At 41.5% G+C, this 22,116-nt stretch overlaps 1 protein-coding gene across 2 annotated transcripts in view; it reads left to right on the top strand.

Moving 5' to 3' along the window:
- The window catches only part of LOC136885591 (homeotic protein Sex combs reduced), a 292,440-nt gene that overhangs the window by 245,958 nt on the left and 24,366 nt on the right, over positions 1-22,116 (top strand). The gene's annotated exons all lie outside the window — the stretch shown is intronic.

Here is a 22,116-nt window from a genome sequence, read left to right as displayed (position 1 = left end):
GGAATGCACAACAGACAAAAACTAGTCTCTCTCTGCATTAAGATTTTACGTCACACGGTCGTTCCATATAATGGTCGGAGAGAACTTCGGGATATCAAAGCTACGGTCAGTAGACTGGTCTACCGGGCGAGTTAGCCGTGCGATGAGCTTGCATCCGGGAGATAGTGGGTTCGAATCCCACTGTCGGCAGCCCTGAAAATGGTTTTCCGTGGTTTTCCATTTTCACACCAGGCTGTACCTTAATTCAGGCCACGGCCGCTTCCTTCCATCTCCTAGGCCTTTCCTATCCCATCGTCGCCATAAGACTTATCTGTGTCGGTGCGACATAAAGCAACTAGCTAGTTAGTAGCTAGTAGACTGGTCTCTAAAATGTCTGCAGCTACAGAATTAATATTTTTATACAAGTGTTTAAATTGCTTGCTAGTTTTTTTTCCTGTGTTCTCTTTTTCTTTTAATTTCACGCCATCGGTTTTATTGCATTCTATAACGCTTTGATACTTAGTGGCTAACTCGATGAATAATGTTTACACTAAAGTAGGGAAATGTGCCTCTGTCTCTCTTTTGAATGTATAAATTACGATTTTTTTGATCACTACTATCAGGCGTATTAGGATCGGAAATATTAATACAGGTCACCACGGAACTGAGGAAGAAAACGAAATAGGCTACCGCGCAAAAAGAAACAAAGGAACCGCTCAAGATGTGAGTTCATAAGCTTTACTTCTCAGTCACAGCCTCCTTGATTGGTACGGTAGCTGTTTTCGGTGAGGCTTAATACGGTGTTTGTAGAAATAACTCGTTGGTACGCGGTGACTCGCAAGAAGGAGTTAAAATATCAACCTGAAGTTAACTAACCCAGGGTTATAGTATATTCAGCTCTCCTTGATGAAACTGGGTCTAGGATTGTCAATGGACAGAAATGAATCAAAACACTAAGACTTGAATTTAAGGCAGAAATCTAACATATAAGCCCAATTCACAATCTAAAATGTAAAAGAAATACAATAATCTCTTTTCAGCGAAGGTTTTTCTAGTGAAAATTTCTTTTTACATTTTTTTACAAGTTGCTTTGCGCCGTACCGACACAGATTGGTCTTATGGCGACGATGGGGCAGGAAAGGGAAGGAAGCAGGCGTGGCCTTAATTAAGTTACGGCCCCAGAATTTTCCTGGTGTGAAAATGCGGAAACCACTGGAAACCATCTTCAGGGCTGCCGAAAGTGGGATTCGAACCCACTATCTCCCGAATACTGGATACTGGCCGCACTTAAGCGACTGCAGCTATCAAGCTCGGTAAAGTAAAAATCGCACATGATTGGCTAAACAGATAACACGTTTTCAAATGTTACTTTTGTGAATAAGACGAAATGTTCCTGCCTCTACTTACAGTCATACTGCTCTCGTATAGAATACTCTACTCGCGGAGAACATACAGTAGGTCACCATGTTCTCCAAAGTTACAAAAACTATTTACAAATTTGAAACTTAATTAGTAATAATGTTACCGTCTAACCTTCCTGCAAAAGTCAAAGATTGCCAGCCCGTCAGGATTTTGTCCGAAGGAGTCCAATGTTGCGGAAGCACACAACTCACTGAAACGCCAGTGACTGAGGAAATGAATGCATCGAATAAAGTGTTTTATTCTATTCATGTATAAACTTTCATACATAAGTTAAGTATTCTCTTTCTAAAGCTGCAAGGGAAAGAATGTTCTCTCACAAACATTATATATTCAATGCATGGCCACAAAATACTTCAAAATTTGTGACAGCAAACTCATAATAGAATATTTACATGTTTACTGCATCTCATCGACAGGCTTCTTTTCCTTTAGAAAGATACTATATTTGACAGGCGTAATCAGCACACGTAGCTTTTGAATAACCTCGAACATGACTGTGTTTGACGGAAACGCAGCATATCAATCTCTTGTCGGACTTCATTTTTATCTTCTTGAGACATTGACATGTTGTTGTGAAATAGATATCCTCTTTCCGATTGTTATAACATGAGTCAAAAGAAGACGCAAATACCTTCTTCACACGTTGTCACCATCAAGTATGGCGGAGAGCCCGCAACATTTAAACCCTATAATAATTCTTGCAGCTATGAGCGTTGCCGTAATGTGTGATTTTAAAATGTATGAAAAATTAATGAGTAAATATCGACAACCCACGATACGAGACATAATTACAAGTTCGTGAGGGTTTAGAAATTGAAAAATTATACTGACAACATTATATTATTAAACATTTCCTGAGACTAAATTGTGATTAACTGAATATTTAAGTCCCCGAGTACAAGAATGATCGAAAAGAAGAGGCTATTGTCATAGAGATTTCTTGGCTAGTTAATAAGTGACAGTTTATTAACAATTTGCCAGTAAAAATATGCACTTACATGCACTTTTAAACGAGACTATCATCATCATCATCATCAGAGTCTGATCAATCCCCTTTTACCCACTATCGGCAGCCCTGAAAGTGGTTTTCCGTGGTTTCCCATTTTCACACCAGGCAAATGCTGGGGCTGTACCTTAATTAAGGCCACGGCCGCTTCCTTCCAACTCCTAGGTCTTTCCTATCCCATCGTCGCCATAAGACCTATCTGTATCGGTGCGACGTAAAGCCCCTAGAAAAAAAAAAAAGAATCCCCTTTTAAGAGCAAAGCGCTATCTCATTGTCTTCCAGGTTCTTCTATCTTGGGCAGTTCTCATCCACAATCATATAAGAAAAGCAAAGTCATCTCCATACAGGCCATGAAGGCCTTTGGAAGGGTGGAAGGTAAAGGCTTCCTTTATTCGTAACCTCGGCACTTGATTGTGTAGAGTGGTTAGTTCTACGCCTGGGTGCCTTTTCCCCTAGGAATTAATCTGGTACTAATTTTTGGTGTAGGCTGAGCGAACCTCAAGGCCATGTGCACCTCCGGAAGTGGGAATCTCGTTTCTTAAGTTTTATGACTTCCTTACGACGTCCTTCCGGGCGTACCGAGCAAGCCTTTAACGCCTCAGCCAGGCATCCCCTAAATTGCTCGCCTCATTATATTGGACTACCTAAGCAATGGACGCCCTCTTCTCTTGACACTTGATTGAAATAACTGTGGCGTGTGCAGAATTCCTAATTATGTATAGTTTATTATGTACTGGGCAATTTGACTGTCCCTGCTTCCCCTGTGGGTGAATAGTGGGTTAGAATACATCCATTGTATCCCACGTGGCAGGCGGAGGTATCTACCTTAAGTTGGCGGTTACGGGGCCACTACCTCAGTGTGGCTTTTCTCCCACTTACTTTTATCAGACTTGTCAACATTTCAAACTGACCTTGCTTGGTCAACCCATGTTCTCTTACTACGTGGACTTATTAGATTTGTAAGTGCAAGTAAACCGTTTATTTTCACACCATTCGTGGCCGTTTCTTTTGCCGATGGGGCGTGATAGCTGATTGGTATAGTCACTAGTTTTTCACCAAAGTGGTCACAATTCTCATCCTGGCCAATGCATGTGAGATTTATGAAATGTTGTGATTCAGATTCCACGTCAAATTGAGGGCTCGTGACTATAATCACTATATTAATAGCCTGGTAAAACTACAAGCTGATTTGTGTTATTCATTTCCTTTTGTTTATTGGTATGGGATGCTTGCCTAGTTATAGGCCCTACTTGTCTTTAATAATCACCACCGTATTCGCAGGTTACAGAACATTTTTCAGGACGATACTCCAGCAGTCCAGTATCTCTTCACGGTCGAAAGCAGTTGAAAGGACGAAGAAACTTTCGTTAAAATTTAAATGAACTTATAGCAATATAGTGATGTTATGTGATGGGCAAGTCATCGCTTTCACTCATGGCCATCAGAGGTAATCTAGTAAATTAAGTTCTAGCGTGTGTATTATCTGCTATAATGAACATACTTCATTGATTCTTCTTATATGGCGAGAATATTAATCAATGAGGGAATTGCATTAACACAAAAAGATGAAATGAACCCAACTAAGCGAGTAGCTACACAAACTCGATTAAGTGTGACAATTATAGTATTTTGATAACGAATAGCCATCCGTGTCCATTATATTTAATTGTGAGTTAGGATTCCGTTTTTTTTTCCTTGTAGCGTAGGATCGGTGACAAGAATGTTAGGCTATCTCTCTAACGAGACTAATCATCATTCATTTATAAAAAATTCCTTAAAATAGCCTTTAAACAGGACATAGAACGTGTAGTTGACAAGTTCTGTTGTCCGTTGTATAATTAGTCTACCAAAAGGTCATCATTGTTAGAAACGCCAAACTACTTGGCTGAATTGTCAACGTAGTGGCCTTCGGTTCAGATGGCGATTCCCGACAGACCCAGGGATTTCAACCCCGTTTGATTAATTCGTCTAGCTCGGGGGCTAGGTTTTCGTGACAGTCATAAGGAACATCTTTATCTACAAACACCATACACAGCAAACTACTAACCACCACAGAAACACACAATAGTGAATACATCACTCCACATAGGGTTGGCGTCAGGAAGGGTATCTGGCCGTAGAACTGGACTTAATCCACGTTAGTACCGATCCCAGGACAGAAAACGCTTCAAGAATCTCGAAGTTGTGGTTCTTATAGTTGGATCCACTTTTCCTTTCTCGACTTCGACAACCGACTCACAATCAGTAAGGTTGTAATCCATACCGTTGTCCTCACAAGGCTGAACGAATCAATCAGGATACTGTGACGTCATTTATATTCATCCTCACCTTAACGGACTTGATCAGCCGCGATTCACGAATTTTTCGTTGCAGATTTTGAATTTTAAATTTTCTTTATTCGTAACTGGAGTTGGCAACTCATTTATAAGGTTATAGTATTCTGGGTGCTTGCAGTCATCTGTAATTTAAGACATAGATGTACCGGAATTTTGTCCCGAAAAATTCTTTTACGTTGTGTAAATCTAATGATACGAGGCTGACGTATTAGAGCACCTTTAAATTCCACCGGACTGAACCAGGATCGAACCTGCCAAGTTAGGGTGAGGAGGCCAGAGCGTCAACCGTCTGAGCCACTTAGTAGTTCCGTCTCTAGCCCAGCCCTAAATATTCTAGTAACCCTTCATTGAGATATAAATTCAAGGCCGTTCCGAATGAGGTTGAGTATTAGTGTTGGAGGGTCGAGTGTGTGGTTGGTGTTCTATTAGTCAGTATTGGAGTTCAGTAGTCGGACTGGGGCGGCAGTAGAGTTGGCTGCTGCCACTGTCCCGCTGGTGTCAGAGTATCTGAGCGGAGTATGGTTTGTGTGTACTATCTTGGAGTACTGACTGGAGTACTGTATGTGTATCGACGTGGAGTGAGCGACTGAAGCTTAACGGCAGAAGTGCTGGTTGTCGCCTGTGCCCCGCCGGGGTCAAAGTGTCGTCGCGTACTGAACTACAGTAGTACTAGCTGTGTACTTCCTTGTCTTTGTGCTACCGTGGATGGTGGACTGCCAAGGGGTCAGCGTGTGGAGCAGCTGCCGTGAGTATATCGTCGTTGCCGGGACAAAATCTCCTATGTAATAATACTGTATATTTGGAGATACGCTGACCCGCAGCACATACATTATGGAGAGCGAGAATGCCTTGACAATATCCACACAATATTGCACCTTAGATGACAGAACCTTACCGACCAAAGTTCTACGCTAAAATATTTTACATAGGAGGTTTTGCCCAGGCAGCGACGATGTTTGGAAGAGTGTTAATGGTCGTTATTTTGAGGAGCATTATCCAGGTGTTTAACATTATTGACCTGTTGCTGTCTGATTGTCAGTGTTAAATAGTTCACTTTGTTTGGCTGTGTGAATTACTGGACTTTCTCTGGAGTCAACCCAAGGAACAGTCATTGGTCGAGTGTGTGACAGTCAACAGCCCTGTGTTCAAATCACTGCGTGCGGCTGTGTGCGCCAATGGACTGAGCTTGCAGAAATGAAATTGAAGGGATTTTTCTGCTGTGAGAGTCTTATAAATAGGCAGCAATTAGTGAGTGTGGTCATTCATGGCTAAATAGAATTTGCGCGTGTATGTACGTGTGTGTACATTTATTGGGTCATCCTGAAATAAACAAGAGCGATAAAAAAGACGTTGTTTTATTCGTAACAATATATAGAAAGCCTCCCTGTCGCAATTACATAATACTAATATGGCTGTCCTGTCAGTTGCTATGAATAACAGAAACGTACCTCTCTTCCTTACATTTTAATGTTGGAAAATGAAATAACAAGTGAAAAATTGATTACATGAATGCTTCTACTCAAGTCTATGATTACTGTCTTTCCAACACCCTCCATAATCTAATGATGGTCGGCTAACATATTGCAACGTGACGGAAGGGAATTTATTGGTTGGAACATATTTTTCAAATTATAGTCTCTGTGTGCAACAATATGTTTTATATCAGACTAGCTGTCGTACTAGTTGCCGACGGTTTATGTTGGCGAGATGGGGATCACCAAATAGCTTGTGATAGAAACAATCAAGCTTGGAAATTAATAACTGTTAGCGTCAATTGTTTTCGATTAATTATATTCAGACTTGTATTTGTGAATAAGTACCCCAGAGAGAAAATTGCACATTCCAACTCAGCGTAGTTTTGAGATATTTGCAGTTAAAGATACGTGGAACTATTTTCTTTTTACTTTACGTCGCTCCGACACCGATATATCTTATGGTGGCGAAGGGTTAGGAAGGGACTAGGGGTGGGGAGAAAGTGACCGAGAAATTAATTAAGGCACAGCTCCAACATTTTGTTGGTGTTAAAATGGAAAACCACAGAAAACCATAATCAGGGCGGCTGACATTGGGGTTCGAACCCACTATCACCCGAATACAAGCTGATAGCTACGTAAGCCAAGCATCATGTAGATACATACATTTTACCTAGCAAAATTAGGTACTCTTATCCCTACCTTACACGTAATCAGTAAATGCATAAATACAGTAGGCATTATATAAAATTTTCGTCTAACTCCAACCCTACTGCACTATAATATGTGCATAATATTTCAAATATATTATATAACATACATAAAATACATGTACGTTTAGCTTCCTAAATACAATTATGATTCATGTAGAAATTAACGTGCATACAGCACATCCATCTTCTTTATAGACTGTTTTGCCTTTTAAGAGTTCAGTATGCAAGCCTCTGCGAATATATTAAACGCCTCCAAAATAGTCTGTTTGTAACCAACTCTGTACCCTCATTTAGTTCAACACCTCTTCTCTTTAAATCATTAGAAACTGTGTCTAACCATCGTCACCTTGGTCTCCCTCCGATTATCCTACATTCCATGACCGAGTCCTAGGTACCATATCCTCTTCCATTTCACTCACATGACCCCAACACCGAAATCGGTTTATGCGTGGGCCTTCAGCTTTATCCATCGAATTCAAGTCTAACTTATCTCCGCATTCTGAGTACTCTCCTGCCATTGCTTCCAACTGTTTGTACCAGAAATCATTTTCGTGACTTTTATGTCCGTTGAAAAATGAAATGGCGGATGGCTTTTAGTCCCGGGAGGTGTCCGAGGACTTCGGCTCACCAGGTGCAGGTCTTTCGATTTTACGCCCGTAGGCGACCTGCTCGTCGTGTTGAGGAAGAAATGATGATGAAGACACATGTCAGGGGAATTAACCAATTCTTCTTAAAATTTGCGACCCTGTCGGGAATCGAACCCGAGACCCCTATTACCAAAGGCCAGCACGCTAACCGTTTAGCCATGGAGCCGGACTTCGTGTCTGTCACTTCTCACTCATGAATTTCACATCTGTGCAGAAAGGTCGTTCTGAAAACACCCCAGTTTCCTCTGGGAGCTGGCTTCTTTATTACAGAATAGTGTTGATCGCAACTGCGATCTCATTCAATTAGTTTTTATTTTCTTAAATTTGATTTACGTCACACCGGCACAGATATGTCTTATGGCGACGATGGGAGAGGAAAGACCTAGGAGTAGGTAGGAAACGGCCGTGGCCTTATTTAAAGTACATCCCTAGTATTTGCCTGGTGTGAAAATGATAAACCACGGAAAACCATCTTCAGGGCTGCCGACAGTGGGGTTAGAACTCACTGTCTCCCGGATGCAAGCTCACAGATGTGCGCCCCTAACCGCACGGTCAACTCGCCAGGTATTCAATTAATTTTACTGCACATTGATTCAGTTTCATTTATCATACTGCCATGTTGGAGAATACACATCCTAACCACTTGAAGTGATCTACTTGTTCCAGCTTTCTTATTCCCGACCAGACATTCAATCTTCTTAGGTTTATTCCTTATTGACATCAATTTATTTCTGGAAATGCTAATTTTCAAATCGTACTTATTGCACCTGTATGAGTAAAGTAAAGTAAAATCATGTCTGTCCCGAAGTGGTGCAGTTCTTATCAGACACGCCCCCGATGATGGTGAGCTGCTAATGCCATTTTAAGAATGTATCAGTCCTCCTGTCATTTCTTAAATTTCTTATTGTGCCCAGAATAGAATCCGGGCCAACGAGGACGGTAGCTATTATCGCTAATAGTTACGCTACAGAGGTGGATGCAGCATTGGTGTTCAGTGTCTTGTTATTTCCAACTTATGAATAAGACATCCTATGTAATAATAAAAATGATAGTAATATGATCTGTTGTTCTACGAAGTTCTCGTATGGAAATATTTTGGGCACGTTTGTTTCAAGATTTTGTGGCTTGATATCCTTCTGAGTTCTTGCGGAAGAAGGATTTGGTCACAGCAGCGAAGGGGTTGGTGGGTAGATGACTTGCGTTTGGGAAGAGCGAGCATTGTCGTGTTCAGCGTTCTGCTTCTCTTCCCAAGATGGTTTGAAAGCATCTACAGCCCCGACGGTTCTTGAGCTACCAAGCGACCCCTGTTCAATCCTAAGGCCTACGGATTATAAGGTGACGTGTTGTCAGCACGAAGAATCCTCTCGGACGTTAATCTTGTCTTCCTTGTCTTGCTAGACGGGCTCCGCTGCCTCACCGTCAGATACCTTCCCAATTAATTGTTATCGCGTAGGCTGAGTGGACCTCGAACAAGCTCTCAAATCCCTGTCCTAGCCATGAATCGAACCTGGGTCCTCCTGGGAAGAGGCAGGCGCGCTGCCCTTACTGTAGATCGTGGTGCCGGCGTAGAAATATATTATGTTAATAAATATCGGCGTGTAACCGTGACGACATAGATAGGTCTAGTCGATTCATGCTATAACAGGTTTTAAGTATGAGCAGCAACCGGAAACCTTTCGGTGTTATTGAGACGTTCAGTAATAATGGTATTAGCTCTGCGTCCCACTAACTACTTTTACGGTTTTTGGTGATGCCGAGGTGCCGGAATTATGTCCTGCAGGAATTCATTTACGTGCCAGTAAATCTATCGACATGAGGCCGTTGTACTTGAGCACCTCCAAATACCACCGGACTGAGCCAGGATCGAACCTGCCAAGTTGGGGTCGGAAGGCCAGCGCCTCAACCGTCTGAGTCACTCAGCCCGCCAGTCAGACGTTCAATCGCTGGCAAAAAATAGTATTATTGCCTTACATTATATTAGTCCAAGTTCATTTCTTCACAAAACGTATCCCTCTCTATTTCAGATTTTTATGCCAATATCCACAAAGGACGATTACTTATAAGGAACCTAGCAACCTTCGAAATATTATTCAGTGTAAGGGTACTCCTTCTAAACACGTTGTGGAATTCCATTCAACAAGATTTGAATTTCTATAATTCCTTCTAGTTAACACGAGCCAACAAAATGTCACTGTATCTTCCATTCCCTCATTATTCTTGTGTTTCACGGTCTGTGTCACAGTTTGATGAGATCAGAACTAAAAAAAGCTTATGGTGACATATGTCTGGCTAATTTATTATCTCTGCACGTTGTCTGAGGACATTTTGCCTTAGGTTTGTCTATCTTACAGCACACCAACAACAAGACTCCATGTTGTACTCTGTATCTCAACTAAACCATCATGTGTTAGCAAGGTGTAGGTCCTGTCTCTGGCGACCGTCTGGTATCTCAAAACATGACAAATGATTCCCAGAGAACACTCATAATCTCAGAGATAGCAGACGAAACCGGACTGGGCTGCTCAACGAATGTAATGTCACTCTATCGAGTTCATCACTTTCTCTCGCTGTGAGAAGGTCAATTAATCAAAGTATCTATAAATATTCTTTCATGTCATTCCTTCGACTATTGAAGTGTTAGCTGGAATGTGTATTAAGACCCCTGAATGAAGATATCCTATATTTTAAAACTTTCGGATGATATGTATGCAAGGAAACAATCAAATCTCCTGGTTTCTATTGGACAACGGCCTTCCCCTCCAATATTGACCAGTGTGCTAACTTACGGTTGTGAGACCTGGACTTTGGGAAAACAAGCACAATCAACACTAGAAGCTGCTGAAATGTGATTCTGGAGAAGACTGAGAGGGGCGAGTTGGAGAGAAAAAAAGACTAATATCCAAGTCTTGAATGAAGTTAATGAGAAACGGACGTTAATTTATTCAATAGAACAAAGGAAAGCTAAATTTTTTGGACGTCCGACTCGTTGGCTGAACGGTCAGCGTACTGGCCTTCGGTTCAGAGGGTCCCGGGTTCGATTCCCGGCCTGGTCGGGGATTTTAACCTTAATTGGTTAATTCCAATGGCACGGGGGCTGGGTGTATGTGTTGTCTTCATCATCATTTCATCCTCATCACGACGCGAAGGTCGCCTACGGGAGTCAAATAGAAAGACCTGCACCTGGCGAGCCGAACCCGTCCTGGGATATTCCGGCACTAAAAGCCATACGACATTTCATTTCATTTCTTGGACACGTCCTACGACATGACACCTTTCCCCAGAATGTCTTCGAAGGAAAGGTCCTAGGGAAGAAGTCGAGAGGAAGACCACGTCTCTCATACCTTAGGAACATAATCACTCAGCTGGGTTTTGCTTCCTATGTCACGATGAAAAGGACTGCTGAAGACCGTGGGATGTGGCTGCAGCGACAAGCCTTAGCCTTTAGATAGTGGATGGATGGATGGAGACAGAGGAAGTGTTCATCTTTGCTTCAATAAAACTGTAAGGAACAGAAACCCCAAGCTTAGCAATCAGCCTACTCAGCAGGTATTAAGGGCAATAAATGTGTCAACGCTGCACATCATGCGAAAGGTAGTTGACCTGAGTTTCCTCCACGGGATCTTAAAAGGGAATTGCAGCTCGGAATATTTTGTCTCACTCTTCTCTTTCCGTCTTCCTTCCCGCGCCACCAGAATAAAATACGTCTCCACATATTGGCTAATCCGCCTCCCAACTCTCTTTTAACACTATTAAGAGGAGACAAGAGATTGATATTGTATCAATTAAAAGTATATCCCAGATGGGTGTGAATAATCTTAAGGATAACTTCATGTGAAGTGGTTATACCGCCCGCCATCTTGACCCACGATGACTTGGCTATGAACATGGACATTCTCATGGTTTTCGAACTGAACAGTTGTTATTAATAGGGTGTGGAGGTCTACCTGACCTTGTTATCTTTTATTATAAAAGTTTATATTTGTTAATGTGTTGGCAGTACAAGTGAAATTTGCTCAGTGAAGCTGTACCTTGTGCTTCGTGAATAAATAAATAAATAAATAAATAAATAAATAAATAAATAAATAAATAAATAAATAAATAAATAAATAAATAAATAAATAAATAAATAAATAAATAAATAAGAAGTAGTAAATATCGTTTCACCTGGAATGCATGTGAACTGTACAGTATTGAACATTATACATATCGTGCCTGTCAGTGTTCCGCATGCAGCCGTTGAGAGCTAATTGTTTCTCCAGTTTTTTTAATAAGATGATAGTGGGCCAACAGCCCATTAGTTGCTTCCCAGCCAGATGACCTGGAGGTATCGTACTCGTGTGCCACTTAATCAGCATTACGACATCCTTAACAGTGTTGCATGGCTTTCTTGACCAAGTCCGCTGGCTCTCCTACCATGCAATTCCTCAGCTGGTCTCACAAAACTGAGTGAATCCAATTCTAGTCCTCAGTCTAGAATTAAAATATCTGGACTGCTTGGGAATTGAACCTGTGGTCTTCAGCACACTACGGAGCTGGCCCCAGTTTTCTGTACCGCAGCTTATATGCAGTCGCATTTAATTAGACGGAAATTAAGTAGTTGAATTCTAAGTCCAAATTGGCTGTCCTCCCCTTCTAGGAGCGATGACCTACATGTTAAGCGCCTTTAAGTAACATTAATCAAATCACTCTACAACTGAATATGTTATTAATCTTTCTAATTAGCTGAAATTTTGTTATAAAAGCTTCACTAATTCTGTCATTCTGCAGGCTTCCATATGTCCTAAATAGGGATAGGGATAGGCTGTTACTCCTCCAGTGAAATGGAAATGGCGTATGGCTTTTAGTGCCGAGAGTGTCCGAGCACAAGTTCGGCTCACCAGATGCAGGTCTTTTCATTTATAGCCCGTAGGCGACCTGCGGGTCGTGATGAGGATGAAATGATGATGAAGACGATACATATGCCTACACCCAGCCCCCCGTGCCAGCGAAATTAACCAATTATGGTTACAATTCCCGACCCTGCCGGGAATCGAACCCGGGACCCCTGTGACCAAAGGCCAGCACGCTAACCATTTAGCCATGGAGCCGTTCCTCCACTGTATTTTGCTACGTAGCGCATAAAACATTTCCTCTTCTATACCCCTTAAAATTGTTACACTACGGCATAAAAAGACAAAGACACCTCCGTACAGGCCATGAAGGCCCTTGGAGGAGTGGAAGGTAAAGGCTTCCACCATTGTTAATCGCGGCACGTGATGGAGTAGGGTGGTTAGCTCTACGCCCGACCGCCTTTACCCCCAGGAGTTAACCTGGTACTCATTTTTGGTGTAGGCTGAGTGAACCTCAGGGCCATATGCACCTCCGGAAGTGGAAATCTCGTTTCTTAAATTTTACGACTTCCTGACGGGGATTCGAACCCACGTCCTTCCGGGCGAACCGAGCACACCTTTACCGCCTCGGCCAGGCAGCCCCTTACACTACGGCATAGTATTCAAATAATAATAATAATAATAATAATAATAATAATAATAATAATAATAATAATAATAATAATAATAATAATAATAATAATAATAATAATAATAGCGTGTGACCTCCGGAGAAGCCTGGTACAGGTCTTTCGAGTTGACGCATTATAGACGACCTGCACGTCTGGGAAGATGGGGCCTTAACTAAGATGAATTGTAGTGCAGAGAAACCAAATTCCAGAGCCAGCGGAATTAAGTAATTAAAATTAAAATCACCGACCTGGCCGGAAATCGAACACAGGAACCGTTGGGCCAAAGGCCAGCCTACTAACCATATAGTCATGTAGTCGTATGTAGTTTTCAAATATGTGACACAGTTTCTAGAAATTTTGTAAAGCTGCTTCCGTTACAGACGAGTAGGCAGACAAACAATAATTGAAATGAAGAAAATTATGAGGCTACAATTTGATAAATTATTTTATTTGTATAGCTTCTCTTCTCTCAGTTTGGGGAAAGGCATTGCAAGATAAGCTAATGTAAAACCTGTCAGGCGTTACAAACCTAATGCCATGGTCATGGGGGTCATAAGAGAAGATTTCACCCATGGAGCTCAGATAGGAAAATTGAAAGTCAGTAGCGTGAAACAAGTAATGAGAATCAATGTCAGTTTCAGCTGCAGCCCTTTAGCTACTGCTTTTTGCTGCCTGATTGAGGAACCATAGGGAGTCTTCCCTTTTATTTGACTTTTCCTGAAGACTGGAAATATCGCGGACGTGTTCTACACCCCATCCACAAAAATCATAATGTGTTTATGTATGTATTTAAGGATAATTCACCAGTAGTTTTAATAGCGTTGTTTGTTTTAACTTCAGCGAATTTTCCATTCTTGCTAGGCATGGAGGCGCCACATGGAGTCTTACTAGCCTATCAGGGATGGTTTTCACATCTCCAGTAAAACAATTTGACCAAAAAATCTTCTTTAGTATCCATAAGGTTTCAATAAAGCAAAGTTATCGAATAAAATACGACACTTCCTTTCTGGAATAGAGAACTTCCCTACGAGTTCCCTCACACTTCTTTAAAATGCCATTTCTCATTTTATAGAGAGAACGTGCTTGTTCTGTAAGCGCAAGCAAAATGCCATCAAGTGTAGAGAGAGGAATATTTATGGAGCTTGAGTGGTCTACCTCATCCCCGAACACCCTTCTCACCATCACTGAGTTATTGTAGAAATATTGGCTCGTCGTGGTCGTCTGGCTGGTTGGCTTCCAGATAAAAACTTAGTGACCTCTCAAAAAAATCTTCACGCAATTGTGTTGAATGTTTAATAAACGGGGATATATTCGCTTCTCGTTCCTCCCCACTAATTCGCTTCACACATAAAGATCTATTCGCCTGAAAAACCATTCCGACTGTATGCTTCGAAATGAACATTTTTTTCTTGTTGAAAAAAGTCCAAATTCCCCTCCCCCTATGTCCATCCTTCTCCCCAAAGAGGTGGGAGGGAGGTTATTAATTAATGTAGTAGTGGTTCCTATGAATGATGAGATGGCCTCACAGATATTCAGTAAACGGGCTACAAGAGTGGGAATCCCCTCCCTCCCCACCAACGCCAGCAACTCGCGCTGAAATAGATGTCGTGCTAGTCGCACCCTGGACCATAAATCGCCTGTGCGCCCCTCTCATCCCCACCACACCCTCTATCCTCTAGCGGCCTACATCCCTCATTCTTTACCGTTCAAAAGCCATCGTTTTAGCGAGGAATGACCTTGTCTGCTCTACATACGGTTGCAACATATCCCGTTAAAATACTCTCAGTCCTGTCGTTTGTCTTTCCTTCTTTCATATTTCTATTAAAATTTAAAATCATGCAGCATCGTTTTAGGAGCCATAATATTCGACTGCAAATTTTTGCTATGCTTTTATTATTAAAAACCTTTCGTCGTACTGCACACAATGTTTATGTCAATAAGGTACTTAAATGGCATAGTCGCCTATGTATTTTCATACTATAAATAAATAAATAAATAAATAAATAAATAAATAAATAAATAAATAAATAAATAAATAAATTCATTAATAGAACCTCGAATGTTTTGTTGATATTTTTCTAGGTGAATACGCAAGATAATAATATCATATTAATCACAATTGGTGAAGACATATGCACGGAGCGTATTTCTGTACGGAAGTGAGACCTGGACACTGGTGGTGGCAGAGAGGAAGAGGGTAGAAACCTTGGAACAATGGTGCTGTAGACGAATACTGAAAACTCCTTAGACAGGTAGAGTTGCTGATGAGGAAGTAATGGAAAAAGTTGGAGATACCCCGAGCTTGTCAATAAATATGAAGGAAAGAAGAAATACATGGATTGGACATATAATCAGACATGAGCGTTTACTAGCCTTCATATTACCTGAAAGATAAAATTAAATTAAATTAAGTTGTTTCTTTTGCATGTTTTACTGTTACAATATGTTTCCTCTTCATCATCATCATCATCATCTGTTTACCCTCCAGGTTCGGTTTTTCCCTCGGACTTTGCGAGGGATCCCACCTCTACCGCCTCAAGGGCAGTGTCCTGGAACTTCAGACTCTTGGTCGGGGGATACAACTGGGGAGTATGACCAGTACCTCGCCCAGGCGGCCTCACCTGCTATGCTGAACAGGGGCCTTGTGGAGGGAGGGGAAGATTGGAAGGGATAGGCAAGGAAGAGGGAAGGAAGCGGCCGTGGCCTTAAGTTAGGTACCATCCCGGCATTCGCCTGGAGGAGAAGTGGGAAACCACGGAAAACCACTTCCAGGATGGCTGAGGTGGGAATCGAACCCACCTCTACTCAGTTGACCTCCCGAGGCTGAGTGGACCCCGTTCCAGCCCTCGTACCACTTTTCAAATTTCGTGGCAGAGCCGGGAATCGAACCCGGGCCTCCGGGGGTGGCAGCTAATCACGCTAACCACTACACCACAGAGGCGGACTGTTTCCTCTTTCAGACAGTTTATACTCACAGCTAGTTTCGGAAGACCGAAAAGCCTAACCGTTATAAAAAAAGAAAAAGCTAATCAAAGTGGAAAAGGAGATCTGACCTTTCAAAGAATTAAGGTATTGGCGGAAGAGAGGACGCCAACCTAAAAAAAATAAAAAAATAAAAAAAACCTCGTGATATAAGTGTAGTGGGACTGCTTATTACTTGGAGATTCGATCACTGATTCTTCCAAGGACTTCAATCATGGACTGAGGACTGGAAAAGGGTTCAGTTAGCCTCGTGGGGAAAACTGAAGAGCTATGTGGTGTGAGATGTGGTGGATTATATTGAGAAAGCTAACCAAAACGACCGAGAATGTTGCCTCGCTATCCACAGAACACTCCAACATCTGCTGGCCATCTGGCTGGACAGCAGCTTTCCTGGGGGGGGGGGGGACCGGATGGCATTGTCACTGCCTTGCTTCTCACAAAGGTGGCCGTGGTTCGAATCCAGGAGAAAGGGAGGATATCTGTCCCTATAAGGACAAAAGAATGGGCGTAGAGGTTAGTGTGAGTTTTAGGATTTTTAGCAATTTTTGAAATGAAAAGTTATTTCATTGTTGCTCCCATTCCATGTAAAACCGGTGGTTTCATGGGTGATCATGTCAGCAACTGACATCTAAAACTGTACGCTTTCTTACTTGTAGACATTTCGTAACAATAAAAGCCCTTAATACCCGCTGTTGGTGGTACGGAGTTTGAGCTTCTTTATTGAGGAGATAGCCTAGACTGTATGAGGCCACATCGTTACATTCTCTTGGAGCTAAGGTGAAGAAATCATCACAGAAGCTGTAAACTACTAGATATACTTGGAATATGCTCCAAACCCTCCTCTTTCTTCGTTCGCAGTAGTGAAATTTAGTACTCGTCATTCCAGGCTCTGATGCCAGAACACACTTTCCCTAAGACAGAGTCAAGGGGAGAACCCAGACAAGCTGGGCGGTGGTATACGTAGAATATTACATTTCCATCTTCTTCATCACACTACTGACTGTTAAGCGAATCCTGACTCGTAATGCAGAACCTGCTTGAATTGGAATTGCACGCTTGATGATTAGTCATGTCCAAGGGAATACGCCCCATAAAGAATTAAAAGGGACCTTCAAAACATTAAACAACGAAATTAAGTGGCGTATGGCTTTTAGTGCCGGGAGTGTCCGAGGACATGTTCGGCTCGCCAGGTGCAGGTCTTTTGATTTGACTCCCGAAGGCGACCTGTGCGTCGTGATGAGGATGAAATGATGATGACGACACACACACTCAGCCCCAGTGCCAGCGAAATTAACCAATGATGGTTAAAATTCCCGAACCTGCCGGGAATTGAACCCGGGACCCCTGTAACCAAAGGCCAGCACGCTAACCATTTAGCCATGGAGCCGGAAAATAAACAATGATATTGTTAAAGTGAAAGTTGTAATGGTTCAGTTTTAACGATCTGGAAAATCGTGTTTATAGTGTTTGTAAAATCTGCCTGATTTTTCCTGCGAGACTGTTGTGATTGTAATGGTATGCATACTTGTCATTAGGTCTATATTTGGTAAGGATGTGAGTGTTAGATAGTTGTTAAATTGCACTCGGAAATTTTATTGATATAGTGAGTAGTGTGACGAAAATATACTAACAAACTTGACAGGAAAGTTCTTTCATTTAAATGTTCTATTCACTAGCGTGAGAGTTGCTAGGATACAAATAATTCGTCACTAGTATAGTGAAAAGTTTTTAAATACAGAGAATATATAAAGTGTTTCAGGATGGAACAAGAAGATACTTCAAACTTTCAGGAAACATTCCTCGCATGTAGAAAATAAATTATGTTATATGGACATGGGTCCAAAAGCGTTTTATTTCCATGTTCGAACTCATTTTCTACAACACTAAATAATGCATTAATCATCGAAAATGTGCAAGAAGAGACCATATCACCATACGACATGAAACTCTTACATAGAAGGTTTAAAATGCCCTACGTTAGCATTGATACATGCATAAAACCGCCGTCCCATCTGAATCACGGACGCGCTGATGTATTTCTGGAGTATTGCGTGTGCCTTCGTGGCCTTGCAAAATAGGGGGGTCAAGTATGGCTGCATTTTGTACCGGGGTTCAATAAACCAGAGCTTTCAAATTCCCCCACACGAAAAGTCTTGTGGGTTTAGGTCCGGAGAGCGTGCAGGCTAGGAAATTGGTCCACCTCTCGCTCACCATTTAAACTTGACCACTCCCAACCAAGAGACCATAGGGCCTACGTAATATTCTAGGAATATATTAGCACATCTGGGATTCAATGCGACGGCGAGTTGATTTATTAATCAGTGCTAGCGAAGGGGAATTTGAACATTTCATGTAAGGAAGCATTTGATGTGGTATGCTGGTACGTGCTGTTCCTGTGTATTTTCCATGATTAATGTATCATGTAGAGTTGTTGAAAATGAGTTCTACCATGGGTATAAAGCATTTCTGGATCCACGTCCATATAACAAACAGAGTGGTCGGATACAACGTGAACCGGAAATATAAGCATTAGAAGGTTGGTTATACTGATGAGTAATTTGAAAAAAACAATTCGATATCTTGCGCTGTTGTTATTTTATCACCTGCTGAATTTAGCCAATCAGATCGCTTCGCGGGCGAATGCAAATGGGCATTGTGTGGCGATGTTGCTAAGTCTGCACGTGGCATAGACCTCCTTGAGAGCCATGCCGAAAAATCAGCACCAAACACAAACACACCGTGGGGGTGGCTTGAGAGCCACGCCGAGAAATCAGCACTAAACACAAACACACCGTGGGGGTGGCTTGAGAGCCACGCCGAGAAATCAGCACTAAACACAAACACACCGTGGGGGTGGCTTGAGAGCCACTCCGAGAAATCAGCACCAAACACAAACACACCGTGGGGGTGGCTTGAGAGCCACGCCGAGAAATCAGCACTAAACACAAACACACCGTGGGGCTGGCTTGAGAGCCACGCCGAGAAATCAGCACTAAACACAAACACACCGTGGGTGGCTTGAGAGCCATGCCGAGAAATCAGCACCAAACACAAACGCATCGTGGCTTCCAGTCATTGTCACGGTAGCATGCCTACTAAGACTCGCTCCTATCAGTTAGGTGGTCCGTGCTCAAATCCCTCCTTTGTTGCTTGGATTTGAATTTTATTTTAACATAGTTTAGGGTGCCTATGTATCCATTCTAAGTTCCATTTTACTCTGCCAGATAACTGAAGAATCAAATGTCCATTGAACGATCTATTGCTGGGTTGTTACCAGTTTTGTCGGGCAATCATAGAAGATGTCATCATCAGAAATCATGTACACGCTGACACCGTGAGACCTGAAGTGCTGAGTGACGAACTGCCTCCAGGCTTGAACTCATGACCATGGGATTTGGAAACCGACGCAATGCCATAGATTCTCAGAGGAAGGAAATATTGGTAATGATTGTTTTTTTTAAAGTAATGGTATGAACATTCTTCTCTTAAGAGAACGCATAGTTCGAACAATGTATGATTTTCCTACCAGTGCAGTGTCATCCTTTAGAGCGTACTAGTGGTGATTGGTGCGAACGTGTCGCTTAAAAGTGCCGGTTAGGTTGTATTTCTGTCTGGATTTGGCTCACTGGTATGTAACGGTATAATAACAGAGGAAAGTCACTGGAATTAACTCAATCCTCATTTCTCTCGTAAGCCCCTTCAATGGCGCCTTGACCACCCATAACCGTGCATAGTGGAACTCTCGTGGGTGCAACAAGCCTTCGGATCAGGGATAAAAAGTATGCATACGCGAGATATTAATTATTATCGTCTTCAGCTGCAGCAATGTACTGACACAAATAATTGTCATGCCACCAATATGAACTGACAACAACAACTAGTGATGTAATACAGTTTAAAATCGCATTATAATCAATCTGATTTAATTCCTAGCTTTACTGTTAGTGAAACCTTTTTGGCATCCCTCCCATTAGGCTGCAGACCACTCTGGTATCCACATGAAAACATTCCCCACTGCATTCACCCAGGCGCTATGTTCGAAGTTTCCACTCTGAATGCTCCCCAGCGCACACAGGCCGTACATCACATCCACTTGTTAAATGATTTACTTTTGTGTGTATAGTTCTCCAGTCTTCGTTGCACACCACAGTAATCCGTTACTTTATATGTCGCTTCATTTACTGCCACACAAACGTGAAAACAAATAACAGTAGACTTTATGGGCCAGTAATTACATGAAGTGAAAGTCTGGATGAAATCTGAATTGGCTCGCTTTGCTGGTTTATAAACATTGAGGTTTTCTCAACTTCAGCTTCTGAAACCATACATAAATTTACGCCATTGGGAATGAGTATAATCATTTCATTAACTTGTGAATAACAAACAGCCTTCCAGTTGTCATGATGTTGAGAAATTACTTTTTACTCATAATGTACAGTTCATATCCTCAGAAAAACACAGATAATGAATTTAAGAAATGTCCTGTCAGATTCCACAGCTTGATCTGTCTTATCAATGACTCACAAACACTTAATATCATTCCCACCAGTTCTAACATATATTGAAATATGCCCGACAACAATGCGGCTTCTATTGATTCAACTGTAGCTAGCATCTCTACAACTTACGTGTGCCAGGCACCTCTCCTTTTCAAGCCGATCTCTATTTGGTAACTTTCGTACTTTGTCGACACCGATCGGGGTTTTGAAACATAAGGACAAATTTATTCTCTCACCTCTCAAGGCTCTTTCCATTCTCGAACTATTGACCTCAATCTCAGAGAGGTACATTCCCTTGCTCTATAATAATTTCAATGGACTTATATCCCATTTACTAATTTTGATGTTTTCAGAGACACCGAGATGTCAAAATTTTATTCGGCAAGAGTGGTTTTTCATGCGGGTAAATCTACCGACTCGCGGATGGCGTATCTGAGCACCTTCGAATATAACCAGATTATATTGGGATCGAACCCTAATTTCCACTTAGAATGCCAGCACTCTACCATCTAAATGGTGAATTGAAAAATAAGCGTCTTTGTGATTCGTATTTCATATAAAAGTAGAGATCATCTGGCTATGAGCATGATATTGACTGTTATACAAAACTACAAGCTTGCTTGCCTTTTGAAATTCGTTATAATAATAATAATAATAATAATAATAATAATAATAATAATAATAATAATAATAATAATAATAATAATAACACCGTATTTACGCGAATAATCCCCGCCACCGAATAATCTCCGCACCCTATCTTCAGGAAGGCTGATTTAGAAAAAAAAATGCCAACATTGACTCAAATAAAACCCGCAACCCAATTTCGTGCCTCAATTTTTTAAAAAATTATGCGGGTATTATTCGAGTAAATACGGTAATAATAATAATAATAATAATAATAATAATAATAATAATAATAATAATAATAATAATAATAATAATAATAATAATAATAATAATATACTAATGTTATACTGTCGGACTACCTAAAGACGTCATGTAAATATACTGCACGTTCCTACAGTACGGTACGGTAAGGTTCATTTTCCTTTACACTTACGCAGAGGAAAATGAACACAACGAAATTCGTTCTGATGGACTGCTTATCCACATGTGGCTGGGAGGCGTGACCAGTCTTAAGGAAAATAATAGATAGATAATGCCTTGCCAGATACGTGATATTGCTCCCGCAGCGACGATGTGTAGAAATGAATGTTGCGAAAAAAGGTAACACATATATGATAGAGTAGCAAGTGAGGTCCATTGACATTATTTAGAAACGTAGTATTTGAAGCAGAGGATTAAAGAGGAACGTGCATTCTGTTAATAAAAATCGTCACTGGAACAGTAAAAGGTTGTATCCCACAATACTCTTCCTATCCATTATTCTCCTTAAGACTGGTCACGCCTCCCAGCCACATATGGATACGCAGTCCATCAGAACAATGTCCGTTGTGTTCGTTTTCCTATGTCGACAATTAAACGAAAATGAACCTTACATGCATTGTACACTAGGAGTGCGTAAATACGTAATGCAAACGTGCATTCCTACAGTAC

Source organism: Anabrus simplex, chromosome 1 (genome assembly GCF_040414725.1).
Source record: "Anabrus simplex isolate iqAnaSimp1 chromosome 1, ASM4041472v1, whole genome shotgun sequence".
NCBI classification, from domain to species: domain Eukaryota; kingdom Metazoa; phylum Arthropoda; class Insecta; order Orthoptera; family Tettigoniidae; genus Anabrus; species Anabrus simplex.
The sequence above is the reverse complement of the archived record's forward strand: the minus strand, read 5'-3'. Positions and strand labels throughout refer to the sequence as shown.